This window comes from Ambystoma mexicanum, chromosome 11 (genome assembly GCF_040938575.1).
Source record: "Ambystoma mexicanum isolate Mex_15411 chromosome 11, UKY_AmexF1_1, whole genome shotgun sequence".
Classification (NCBI taxonomy): Eukaryota; Metazoa; Chordata; class Amphibia; order Caudata; family Ambystomatidae; genus Ambystoma; species Ambystoma mexicanum.
The window spans coordinates 928,905,153-928,919,247 of NC_090934.1; the positions used below are offsets into that span (position 1 = coordinate 928,905,153).

Sequence of the window (14,095 nt, forward strand, 5' to 3'; positions counted from 1 at the left end):
CTATGGTACATGCCATCTGTGTGATGGCATGTGTCATGTATGTGGATTGGACATGCCACTCACAGGCCAATGTGTGATGGCTCTGCTAGCCAGCATGCAGCTAATGTGTTGCTCTTCCATCTTGGTGTCATCAGTGTCTGACATTTTCCTCCCCTTCAAACTCAGTGACAGTGCATGCATGGGAGGGTTATAGTCATGTGGGACATGTGTCAATCAAGTACTGGTTCTTTACCTCGTGAGGCTTAATTGTGTGCCATGGTGCTAATGCCTGTTTCCATTTTTTGTCTTTCATGGTTCTGCAGGGGATGACGCACTTGATGCTGTTGAGGGTGAGGAGATGGTGCAGACCCAGGAGGGATCTCAGGCACGACCGGGCACCAGTGGGGGACGGGGTGTGGTGGTGGGTGAGAACCCACTCTTGCTGCGGACCGTTCTCTCCAGGGGTGTCTCTGGGTGCACCTCCCCAGACCTCTTTTCGGGTGTTGATTCGGATGATGAGACCTATGTGGCTTCGCAGGTAGGTGTTTCTGGGAGGGATTCTGTTCTGTCCGACCCACCTGCACCAGGGGTACAGCCCACTATGGGGATGTCAGTGTTGGTAGGTCTGCCTTTGGTGGTTACGGATGCAGGGCCACACTCTGCAACATCTGATCCTGTTCCTGGGCCAGCAGATCAGAGGGGGAATGCAGTCCTGCAGCCTCAGGCAGTGCCGACACAGCAAGGCACAGTTCGCCTTGCCCCAGACAGGTGTGGTGCCCGCCAACGCGGTGGCCGTACGCCACCAGGCAATACCGCATGGGAGAAATCCATATACGGTATAGCAAACCAACAAGCAGCAGCATCTGAGATGATGGCTCAAGCTATGGAGAGGGTGGCCACTTCCATTGAACCCCCAGAGAGGCAGATGGAGCAACTACAGCAGGCAACAGACTCCATTTGCCAATCACTCAGGGCGGACATGTTGGCGTCCAACAGGGACAGACGGGCGGCCCTGGACACTCTGCAGGAAGCCATTTCTTTAGAGTCCGAGGGCCAGAGGGAAGCCCTGAGGGTAGAAGTCCGTCACCTCAGGCAGACTCTTGTGGAGCTTGAGGCTTCCACTGTCATGAGGACAGAACAACTGCTGGAGCGTGTCACACGTACGCTCTCAGCAGAGATGCAGGCAACTCAGGAGGAGGTCCGGGCATCACGTCAGGTGGTGCATGGGGATCTCCGCACCATAATCCTCCAGAACGAGACCTTCCACACCCACATGCTTGCTGCCATGGAGGACCAGACTAGGGCTTTGCATGGGCTGCCTCCCATAGCACCACCACCACCTCCTGTGACGGCAGCAGCACAGGGTGATGAGAGCGACCACAGCGATTCTGAATCTCTCACGATAGCGTAGCCGTGCAGGCCATGAGCCCAAGGAGGTGTTTTTTTTTCGCAACATCCACACAGGTGGCTGTTGGTGTGCACCTTGTCCTCGGACCTCCTGGGTGGCCTCACCCACCCCCCCTGGCCCCCACATGGCCATTTTTGATTTTTGAGTTTTTGTTACCGTGTGTTGCCTTGTGTGGCTCCCGTGGGCATTCACTGTATTCCGGCTGGGCACATGCAGGCTTGTCCTGAGTTTGGGTTAGATGCTTGGGTTCGTGAGACACACACCCCTCCTGCTTCTTGTTACCATGGGCTTGCAAAAGGTGTGCCCAAGTGACAGTAACTTACACAGTGATGTTGGACTCCCATGACATGTGTGGGCAGTCTGTAGTCAATACTGTGTATACATTCCTAGTGCATATTGCTGTAGTATTGTACACTACATAATGTATTGATGTGTGCTTGTGCATCCATGTCTCCCTCCTAATTTGCAGGTTCATTCCGCATGTCTTCACAAGGCCGTCTACTTTGGAGATGGAGTTCATGTTGTAAGCAGTGCACTTCCAGATTTGCGTGGCACCAACACTGTACAGTTGGGGGTGGTCGATGTGCTAGCATCACCAGGTTGTAAGTCTACGTATCCTTTAACTTAGTACTGTCATGTGAATGCTATGTTTGGGGTGGCTAGCTGCATTGTATTTTGGTAAGTCTTTGGTCATGTGTGTTGTCAGTTCTACATTAATGGGAGCATATTGTGTGTGGCCATTTTCCAATCGGGACACTGTACTTTGTGACACTTGTGTCATGTTTTGGGGATTCCTTTGTTTGCTCTCACATAGCATGACATGCCATGGTGTGTTGGGGGGCGGTGTTGGGGAGGTGTTGGGTGACATGGCACTGTTGTCATGTTGTATCTTGCAAGGGGGTAATGATTTTAGCAGCATAGAAGTGTGTCTTTTGATGACACAGCATTGGTGGTGTTTGTGTAGGTAGGGATGCACACAATGGAACACTACCAGGTGAACAATCTAAGGCTGGTATGGTTGTGACAGTTGACTGTCAGTTAACTCACCATCATTGATAGTCAGCTGGTATATGCCAGGGCTGTGTGCACTCCACAGAGGTGTGATTTTAGGTGAAGTAATTAGCCACCAGCTGCGTACGGGCTGCCTCACCCCGTGCCCTTTCCCCTCACATGCGCAGCAGGCGTGCATGTGGTTGGGGATGTGGGGGCACCACCATGTCCACCGGCAGGCCCCTGCGTGTTGCAACGTTGTGCAGGACACATGCTGCCACTATGATCCTGCACACTACTGGGGGAGCGTATAACAGCTGCCCGCCACAACGGTCAAGGGAGCGAAAGCGTGACTTGAGCACTCCGAATGTGCGCTCCACTATGCCCCGGGTTGCAATATGGGCTGTGTTGTATCTTACCTCGGGTGGCGTGGTGGGGTTCCGAATTGGCATCATCATGTGGGTGCTTAGAGGGTAGGCACTGTCCCCTGGGGAGGTGGTGATGGGTATCATTAGTGGGGTTGTGACATTACTCAGTATCTGACATGCATGCATGTGCTGTGGCATTTATACTCACCAATCAGCCATGTATCGCCATGCCGACCAGCTTCTAGGTCCCGGTTTAGGGTTGACATTCTGTAAATGAAACTGTCGTGGGTGGACCCTGGATAGTTGGCATATACTGAGGTGATGATTCCCTTGGCATCACATACTACCTGGACATTGATGGAATGCCAGTGCTTGCGGTTTCTATAGATGTGCTCAGATGCCCTGGGGGGACGTAGAGCCACATGGGTGCAGTCAATGGCACCCAGCACTTTGGGGAAGTGTGCCACCCCGTAAAAATCCTGGAAAACAGCCTGCCTTTCTGCAGGTGTTCTGGGCAGGTATATGTGCCTGCGTACTGATGGGCGTGCAGTCATGATGGCCAAGACCTGGTGTAGGCAGCGTGACTGCATGGCCTGTGACACCCCCCCCCACTATGGCACTTGTCCGCTGAAATGATCCAGTGGCCAAGAGAGTTTCACCAGGGGGCTGAGTGCTTGGGAGCAGAGGGTGGGTGATGTGAGGTCATCCTCCCACTCACTGACCAGGTCAAGTATTATGTGAGGTGGAAACCTGTACCTCCCATACATGTGTTCATCAGGCATCCCAAAAAGACTGGTTCTGGGTGTAAAAATTCGGGCCCTGGCTATCCTCCTCCTCCTCCTGCGATATCCCACGGCCACTGCTGCTAGGAACGGTATATTCATCCTGGCGTCTGAGCTTGTTTGTTGTTTGTGCACACTTTTATGCTGCGCGGGTCGACGTACGCCTGCTTCCGGCTTGCGTACGTGTTTCCGGATTAGCGCATCTTTTTTTGCATGTGCGTGTGGCCGTTCCGCGCATTTGCCTCCTGTACTTCCACGCCCACCACAGTGATACACGTACCCCGCTCGCCCATGCCCAATCGCGTGTGAAACTTCCCGTGAGCCCCGGAAGTACACGGACCCCACTCGGCCAGGCCCAATCGCGTGTGAAACTTCCCGCGAGCCCCTGAAGTACACGCTATTTTTGACACAGCGGGTGTCCGTGTTTGTTGCGTATCCCTTTGCACATCATTTGTCCTAGAGGGCCACAGTATGGGACATAATGCGCAGGGACGCTACCGCCTGCCTTCATGTGGCGGACATGTGTTGATGTACATAGTTGACTTTTGGTTTGTGTCGTGGGATCGCCATTTCACTGCTGGGGCGTGGGGGTGCATGGGGACATGAGTGGGGTCCTGCTGGCAGGTGCCCCACACTGGTGGGGGTTCAGGGGGACATGAGTGGGGGCCTGCTGGCAGGTGCCCCGCACTGGTGGGGGGTGGGGGTGCAGGGGGACATGATTGCGACATGAGTGGGGGCCTGCTGGCAGGTGCCCCGCACTGCTGGGGGGTGGGTGTGCAAGGGGACATGAGTGGGGACCTGCTGGCAGGTGCCCCGCACTGCTGGGGGTTGGGGGTTCAAGGGGACATGAGTGGGGGCCTGCTGGCAGGTGCCCCGCACTGCTGGGGGGTGGGGGTGCAAGGAGACATGAGTGGGGGCCTGCTGGCAGGTGCCCCACACTGCTGGGGGGTGGGTGTGCAAGGGGACATGAGTGGGGGCCTGCTGGCAGGTGCCCCGCACTGGTGGGGGGTGGGGGTGCAGGGGGACATAAGTGGGACATGAGTGGGGCCTGCTGACAGGTGCCCCGCACTGCTGGGGGGTGGGGGTGCAAGGGGACATGAGTGGGGGCCTGCTGGCAGGTGCCCCGCACTGCTGGGGGGTGGGGGTGCAAAGGGACATGAGTGGGGGCCTGCTGGCAGGTGCCCCGCACTGCTGGGGGGTGGGTGTGCAAGGGGACATGAGTGGGGGCCTGCTGGCAGGTGCCCCACACTGGTGGGGGGTGCGGTGCAGGGGGACATGAGTGGGGGCCTGCTGGCAGGTGCCCCGCACTGGTGGGGAGTGGGGGTGCAGGAGGACATGAGTGGGACATGAGTGGGGGCCTGCTGGCAGGTGCACCGGACTGCTGGGGGTAGGGGGTGCAAGGGGACATGAGTGGGGGCCTGCTGGCAGGTGCCCCGCACTGCTGGGGGTGCAAGGGGACATGAGTGGGGTCCTGCTGGCAGGTGCCCCGCACTGCTGGGGGGTGGGTGTGCAAGGGGACATGAGTGGGGGCCTGCTGGCAGGTGCCCCGCACTGGTGGGGGATGGGGGTGCAGGGGGACATGAGTGGGGGCCTGCTGGATGGGCTGCCTGCGGAACTTGAAGTCCCCTATGGTGTGGGCTGCCTGCAGGGGCCGTGGAGGGTGTAGAGGGAACACCTGGGAGGGCCCACACTGCTAATTCACATGTAGGACTCCCCTGCACCCCAGATATTCACCTACCCCACTCGCACAGAGCCTGTCGCGTGTGATAATTCCTGCGCACCCCCGAAATACACGTACCCCGCTCGACCAAGGCCAATCGCGTGTGAAACTTCCCGCCACCCCAGATTTACACGTACCCAGCCCAATCGTGTGTGAAACTTCACACGAACCCCAGGAATACACGCACCCCACTCGCACAGGGCCTATCGCGTTTGAAACTTCCCGCGAACCCCAGGAATACACGTATCCCGCTCCCCCAGGCACAATCGCGTGTGGAACTTCACGCGCACCCCTGAAATACACGTACCCCGCTCCCCCATGCCTGATCGCGTGTGAAACTTCACGCGCACACACGAAATACACGGACAAGCTAATTTTTCACATAGCGGGTGTCGCTGTTTGTCGCATACCCCTTTGCACGTCATTTGTCCAAGAGGGCCACAGTATGGGGCATTCATCAGAGCTGTTTATTCATGCTTTTTGTTAGCGCACATTTTGGCGCACATTTTTTTCCAGCGCAGGGACGCTACCGCCTGCCTTCGTGTGGCGGACGGGTTTGGGTCAGTGCGCATCTTTGTCCGTGCGCTGGTTTGCCCTATTCGATTCCATGAATACGTGTTGTAGGCGAGCGTGTGGGCGTTCCGCGCACTTGCCTCCTGTACTTCCCCCGTGACGCCCACATTTTCACGAGTTGTTCCCCGTTCCGAGTGTTCCGCCCCGTGTTCCGCCTACTTTTGTTATGTGCGCTGCGCTATGTGCGCTTTCGCTGTGGCCTTAGCGCACGCCGTTAGATGACATGTGCGCCGGCGTGCGCCGCACACTTTTTCAGCGCACATCCCTGATTTTACTCGCGCACAGACTTCCATGAATAGATGGGCGATGGTTTCCCTGCGATATTCGCACTTGCACTGCGATTTTCGCTCTTTCACTGCGAATTGCACGTTTTCGCACGCTTGCGCCAACATTTTCGGCGCACATTAATTCGATGAATCGGCCTGAGTATATATTTTTTATTTTCCTGGGATGTAATTGTTCTGCGAAGTATTATTTTTGAAACTTGAAAAATCCTACATCTTTTTGGCCAAAGAACGTTGTCAAGTATGTGAGTGCATTAACCAGGCCTGCTGTAAGGGCTGATGAGCTTGACTCTAGTCCTCTCTCAATGACCCCAAAACGCCCCTCAAATAGGTTATCGAAGCAAGATGGCCGCCAAGGGCGAGCTGGAAAACAGCAAGGAAGGCGCAGGAGCGAGCACGCAGGTGTGCTTCTGTTTCATCCCTGGATATGTCCTTTCGAGTAGCAAAATGGCTAAAGGTAATATGCAAGATAATATGGTAAATATGCAATATTTACGCGGGGTGTCAGGGGGCGGCTAGATGGCAGCAAGGACATCGTTGCGTTTTTTAACGGTTCAATCGAACGTGGTGTACGCAAACAGCTGAGTAGCAAAGTGGTACGAGGAAGTGGTCGATCCCTCCGCCCGTCGTTTTGGTCTCTCCCACTGCTGCCTCGGTTGGCGATTACTGGCAGGTCCAGAAAGCTGCCTCTCTTGTGATTGGATGGCTGCTCTCTGCCTGCCACAGCTGGATGCAGTGGAGATGCGGGGGCGGTGCATTGTGGGAAGCTCCCAAGCTGCGGAGCATCCTTGCTGAGACGGTGGGACCTGTGGCGGCAGCAGCAGCAGTCGGAAGGTACCAGGTAGGGCAGACAAGAACCGCTGCCTCGGGCAAGTGCTGCAGCACAGGGCAGAGCAGGTTGCGATTCTGGAAGAGAGCAACTACGTCAAGAACTGGTAGCCGGTTTAGACCATGGCCCGGGTAGAGCAAGAAGTGCAGTGAGTAGCCTGGATAGAGTGCGTAGGCAATGCAGTCTTTGTGAAAACAAGCACGGGGCGAAGCTGTATAACCGCAGAGAGAGCAGGCAAGAAACGCAGCCCCGCTGAGCCTAAGGAGAGGAAGCAAGTACTGTATCTTTACAGATAGCAGGTCAGGCACTGACTACAAGTACCTTACAAATAACGTTTTTTTACTGCAGATTAGTGGGAAATCTGTTATGGACTGCACTGCAGCCTAGGACTGGTAAGAATGCGATGCATGTCACGTGGGGGAGGGTGAGCCGGTAAAGGCTGCAGCCAGAGCCCAAAGGAGAGTAAGTATGGACTTGGGGAGGAGGTTATAGGAGAACTCGGCCATTACCCTGGGGGCGACCATCTCTGCCCTGGTCTTTATCCTTGAAAGAACAGATATGGAACCGTCTGGGAGAAAGCGAGAACAGAATACAGCCGGTGGGAGGGTAGATGGGAGCGGCAGCTTGACTGCACTCTGAGCAAGTATGGAGCGACGGCAGCCTGAGGTAGGGAGGGTGTGGGCATGGATGCAGCATGCACGGGCTGACGCATGAGGGAGAGACGGCAGCCTGGGGAGAACAAGCAGGTGATGCAGTACAGGGGAGGAGCTGGCGTAGAACACGACGTGGAGCAGGAGAGATGCGGAGTAGAGCGGGGGAGGGTCTATAGTCATGGCCTTCAGCGATGCGCCGGTCTGTTATCAGTAGCGCTTTCCAGCTTTGGGCCTGCCGAGCTCTATATCAAGGAGTACTTGTGCTATAAGCATACCCTATTCCTTGACCCTCAGGGGTCATATTCGAAGCCCCAGAGTGCAAAATCATACGTAAAAGTTCTCCCATGGATGAATGCTTTTACACTCTGGAAGATTGGGCTCATTTTGGCTGGGGAAATGGGGGGGAAAAACAGTTTCCTCCTCTGCCCTCCAAAACGGATTGTTCTTCAGCCAGCAGAGATTTTTCACGCTGGTTTACATGTATCCATTGTACACAGGGGTTGACTGGACTATAGGGAACTCTGGAGATTTGCCGGTGGGCCTCTGAACTCTCGGCCTCTTTTGTGTGGTAACCTATTTTATTTCCACATGTTCTCATAGGAAAAGGGGTGGCCTTGCAGAAGATGTGTGATATGGGACCACTTTGAACATTATTTCCAGGGCCTCTTTTGGTTCCCAGTCCAACCCTGATTGTGCATTCCTCCCGCCATGCATATGGCGGGAGGCATTTACGAATCCTTTCAGTGAAGGATGTTAATGTGACGCGTGATCCAGAGTTGGCCTGGATGTCCTTGTCACATCAGCACTCTAAACAGACAGGATTCTGCAAACTGCAAGCACAGGACTGCCGTGCATGTACGTGCACACGTTAGCAGTCCTCTGTGTGCAAGTTGTATGTTAGAGACATGAAGCCCGTAAGTGATAGGCCTGTTGGTGTAGATTCTTATCCCCAGGCGTCACTCCAAGTTTCAATATCACGCAGTTGGCTCTTTACTGACACTCCGTGGATTGCCTTGCAGTGTTGTGCAAGTGTTACCAACTCGGTTCATGTCTGATCCCAGTTGTCCAGGTTTCAAGGGTCACACAGTGGAGCTTATTTTGCAGGTCGAGGTAACTTGCACAGAAGGGACTGTTACCATTGCACTCGCAAGAAACAGAACCTCTCAGCACAATTGTAGTAATTTGCACTATGAAGCGCAAAGCAAAGGTGTACATACAGGCGGCATGTACAATGGGTTCGTATTGAATCTGTATGCTTTTAGTATTTATTAAAAAGAAAAAATGATTCCCTAGAAATTCAAAGCACTTGCAGCAGCATGAAAAAAATGTCATGCTGGCGTGGATGGTACTGTCAGAAAGAGATAGTTCTGCTCTGTGCCTCTGCGCCACCATAGCAATAACTGAAAATGTGAAGGAGGGTAAAAAGCAAAAGCATTCATACAATTTTGACTCCTGCATTTTGCACTTGCTTAATACCCCCCACCCTCCCCAAGCCTGTATGCCCTGTAATTGCTCTGTTCTGCACTGAGAATGCTAAAGCCGCAAAGGCTTTCCCCAACACACGACTTTGACTCTATAAATGAACACTAGCATATTCAGCTTTAAATATCCTCTGAAAAGGTGGAACCAAGACACACTGGAGGAGGCCCCTGGCCTATACAAGGTTCCTGCTGCCCTGAAACTTACCAGTAGGGTGGATGAACACGACCGGGCCTGATCTGGAATGTAAAAAGTGGTTCGAATCAACATTTCCATCTTGACTGGTCCTGTTTCATCAGTACATGCATCGGAAGTACTCACCCGGACGAACAGGCCTTCCACAGAGGCGGACATCAAGATGACATTCGCGCCTTGAAACACTTGTGTATAGGCGCGTTATAAATGCCATATCATATCATTGCAGAGATGCATCCTGTGCTGGGTGCCCCGGAGAGATGTGGGGGATCCCTCCTGGATTTCATCTGTGTTGCAGTGAGGGAGCACCTCTGTGCTCTTGGAGAGTGACTCTGAACCAGGGCTGTGACCACAGATCAGTCCTGTGAGGCAGCCAGAGTGGGGGGATTGGCAGGAGCCATCATAAGATTCACAGAGTTGTGAACTTTGGGAGACACAGCTGGACTGCACCCAGAAGCTGACATTTTGAGCTGGGCTCAAGGCTGCTGTCATAGCGAAAAAGGGGAGAAGGTGAGATGGGGGACATCTCTCTACCTCTTGCTCCCTTTCTAGGAAGGAGGCAGTGGAGCGGGAACCCACAACCCAAGAGGGAGATATCACCAAAGGGTTCAGTAATGTGGTGACTGCTATATTGATCGTTCCACTCATACTGGGCAAGGTGGAGAATGTAATGTGTCTCCTCAACTTGCTCACACTGAGGGCATAGTACATAATACTGTGAAATTTAGGAAAGGATGATGCGTTCAGTGGATCTGCTCGATAAAACAACTTGAGTCAAAACATTTTAAGAGGCCTTCAAATGTGAACTTATTTGAATCCTTGCGTCAGTGCCTTCGGATGGTCTAAAAGTCGGCCTCTGATTAAATGGTGAACAATTCTGCTTCAACACAGCTAATAGTTTCCCGTCAAAGTTAACAGGCATTACCTGTGATGGGGTCTGAAGGTACGTTGGCGGTGGTTTGGGAGGTCTTGGATTCCGGTGAGGACTTCTTACCAGGCTTGGATTCCCTGTCAGCCCTGTATGAAGGCCACTGTGCTCATGTGTTCTCGGCCATTTTGGTCTCTTTAAACGTCTTAGTGCATTGTTCAGTTGCTAGTTTTAACCAATGTTACGAGTCTAATATTCTTTCAAATGCATAATGTTCCATATATTACCCCCAACATGTACCCCGTTATTACTTCAACGGGTTGCTGTGAAAAGTCACTAAATGTTTCATTTGTGAACATGTTCTGCGTGTCTTGGTGCGCAGGACTAGGTTTCTCCTCATTATGGACCTGCTTGTTATAGAAAGCGTTGCAGCCTAAATCTTTACAGTTGCGGGGTGTAGGGTCAAGGTTTTTCCAGATATGAGCGAGACATCAATGGCCCATAGAGGAAAACTGTAGAATACTAGGAAAGATCTTGCCAGTCTCTAGGTGACCGCATTGGCGTGGCATTCTGCTAAGCTTAAGGTGTCAGGTCAGTAGAAACGAGAGGGTTTGTGGACCCTATATCTGTGGAGGCCATCCTGCAGAAAGTTAGATCTGAACTGGGAGCAGCTTTGGGCACCCCCGCTCCCACCCCCCTGACGACGACATGATGCTCTTTGGGTGGCCTTGGCAGATCTCTTTAGCTGGTCTTTTGTCACTGCTTTCCCTGCCTTGTTACTCTTGTTTGCTTCTGCAATATTGTGGAGGCGGGTGCTGACTGGGAGGTTTTAACGGGGGTCAATCTTCAGTATACTATATGGTTGGTACTTTTGGGGAGGTGTATATTTCTTACTCTTCATTCCCTCCCCATATTTCTTATTTCGTTTCTTCCATTTCATACTCATTCTGTTATTTCCCGCCATCCCTGCTTGGGTTTGAGTCATTTGCGGACCTTTACTCTTCCGGGAACTACTTTTTCTCTTTCTTTGATCCCCACGACAGTTGTACTTATATTAAGGTGTGTATAGGTGATGATAGTCTCTATACAGTTAAGTTCTGTAAGACTATGAAAATGAACCCTTTGTTGTAAAACGTGGCATGATGTAGTTTGGTTTCGTTGGCCTCGGTAAAAAGATGTTAAAACATTGAACCTGATCGTAAAAGTGTTGACTTTGATCAGCATGACTGGTCAGCATAAACTGTATGTAGTGGTGCACAGAGGCTTGGTTCGGTGATGTGCTTCCGAGGTTGGGGTGCAGCACATGCGGTCACATCCTCCCTGCTGGATGCAGTACCTGCACTCCAGTATAAGTGAGTCTGCGTCGCGCCCGGTGGGAAGGCTTGATATCATTGTTAGTATGCTCCAAATATGCAACTGAGCAAAACACCCACCACGGTGCTACATACGGGCTCTGCCTTCAGGCTCCACCAATGTGAAAGGAAGCGCATGCCGACGATCCCGCCTTCTTCCCTTCTGAAGGTCGTTCACGGCGCCGGAAACGTGCGTAGATGGCGTGGGCGAGCCGCAGAGGCCACGCACGGAGATATTACATCACTGCTGCGTGTGCTGCCTTGCTGTTCAGGATGCGGGAGCAGGAAACAGATACATAGCCAGCAGCAAACAGAACGCCTGCATGCATGACATCTGTCAACCTTAGCTCCGTTCTCCACATGTTCTAAGCCTCTCTTCCTCGTCTTGTCGCTGCGTTCACCACATACTCCCTCTCTCCCCATTCTCGAACGGGGCTCGCGCCCATCGCACCCTCTTTTTCTTTTCATTCGTCAGAGGCTCCATTTCCCTACGTTCATCTCAGGCGTTGACCTCTCTTCGACTCAAGGTCGCCGTCTCTGAATCTCAGATACTCGACCCTCAATGTTTTGTTAATCAAATGCTATGAGGCTCTTTTCCTAACTCCCGTAATTTGTGGAGACGCGACCGCTAATGTTTGCCTTAAGTTGAAGCAGGCCCTCTCCAGGCACATTTTGTCTGCAAAGTGTGAAAGGGCGGACTTGCCTTCAGGCTCCCCTTTTGGACTCTGCAGTGCAAAATGAGCAAATGCCACCTGAGATGTACACATGACACAAAGGATTCCCAGGGAACCAGCGTGCTTTTTTTCTGGTGAACACTGCACAGTGGGCAGTGTTTACAATGGATTCCTATGGGGAAACCACCTACTTTTTGCTGGTGTAAATCGTAGGTGGATTCAGTAGTAATCTCTTGGCTTGAATCCCTGGCACATTTATTTAGTTGTTTTTATAGCACCACATGCAGGAAAACCCGCTTCAGAATGCTATAGTATGTAGTACGGAGACGTGAAGCAGCATTAACGGGAATCATTGGTGATGCAGACAGCCACCTAAAAGAGAGCTCTGTACATCTACCCAATTAAGGCTGGTAGAGCTATAGCAAATCTGCTTCTGTGCAGTGATGACCCAGCAGCTGTTCTTTTATTTTTGTATGTGGACATTTGTATTCATTTTGAAATTTCGTGTACAAAACACTTCAGTGAATATTACAACCTTGTGACCTCCCACCCACACTCTCCTCTCCCTAACACCCACCCTGCTCCTTGCTACACTACCCTTCGTGTGCCCACCCGCCTTGCTTCCAGATTGTGTGTTTCCCCATATGCATTGGTCCCTGCTACCTTCTTTAGTACATATTCTGCCACTTCCCCCATATCTTGAGATGTTTTGTTGGGCAATCTCTAGACCTGTACACCCTCTCTTCCAGTACACAACAGTATACTGCTTCTGGTTTTAATGGGAAATCTTACTAATTTGAATCGCCACACTACAGTTTACCTCCAACAATTCTTCATCCCGTTCATACTCACCTCTTAGGTACCCACCCTCTTACCCTCACAATGGCAGTACCTTTGAAACTTGCAACCTTTAAATAGGTGCCGTCAATCGTCTCACACCTGATCTGTACCATGTGCATGTCTCATCCTTCTGTGTCCTGCTCTGCAAAATCTTGTATTTATCCTTTCAAACTCAAAGCACTATGGAAGCAACATGACATTCAATGTGACCTCGACAACCTGAAAGAGCTCAAACTGTTTAAATTCACACCGGAGCCCTCAAGGCTCCCTTGAATGCTACCTGCACACACTCACATTCATGCTCCTCAACATCCTTTGAGCATGCAGGGGTGCCATACAAATCAAAACCTTCTGTATGACTGCAATCTATAGTTCTGCTGCCTCACCAAAACATGGCCCATCAAAACCTGCAACTGTATCATCGCTGAGATTATTCCGTCAGAATTCAAACTTTTTCCCAAAACAGATCAATAGGCAGAGGAAGCGGCATTCCTCCAGTCTACAAACTCCTCCTTTCTTTCCTTATTGATCCCCTCTCCCCCACTACCTATTTGGTTGGAAAGCGTCCGAAACCTGTCCTGTCCCTCCATATCATTAAATGTCTGCATTCTGGTATTCAGGACTTGCAGTACATTCAATGGCATTTTCACAGAAGCTTGCACAGCTCGCCTTTTATTCCAGCTTTCTCATCGCAAGAGACTTCAACATTTTGGTTGACTAACCCATCATCCCAGCCAATATACATTACACACACAAAATGGAAGCATTGAATCAACTAGTTACTATTGCCGCAATCCTCATGGGTGAGACCATTGAGATGTTGCTTACCATCAGTGTCTCGATTCTGTCGCCCACACAACCCATCCCATCTCGGTCATACCATGCCACCATTCCTTTCCTTATTCATCTTCGGCCTGTGTCCGCTGCTCAGTCTGGCCAACCCGCATTTATCACCACCAGGCCCAGGAGAAAATGTATGCCTAAGCCCTGTCACATTTTCTATCTGACTGTGACTCCGACCCCCCCTCCTACCTACAAACACTTCCGCCTCCCTTACCCCTAGTATGACAATCAAAATATTGCTACCATGCTCAACTAGTC

General features: G+C 52.0%; 1 long non-coding RNA gene across 1 annotated transcript in view; it reads left to right on the forward strand.

Annotated features, from left to right (window-relative positions):
- Positions 1–6,791: 6,791 nt before the first annotated feature.
- Positions 6,792–14,095, forward strand: part of LOC138503927 (uncharacterized) — a 112,595-nt gene continuing 105,291 nt past the window's right edge. The window contains exon 1 of the long non-coding RNA XR_011279730.1: positions 6,792–6,945. This is a non-coding gene — a long non-coding RNA (uncharacterized lncRNA). The remainder of the gene's footprint in view (positions 6,946–14,095) is intronic.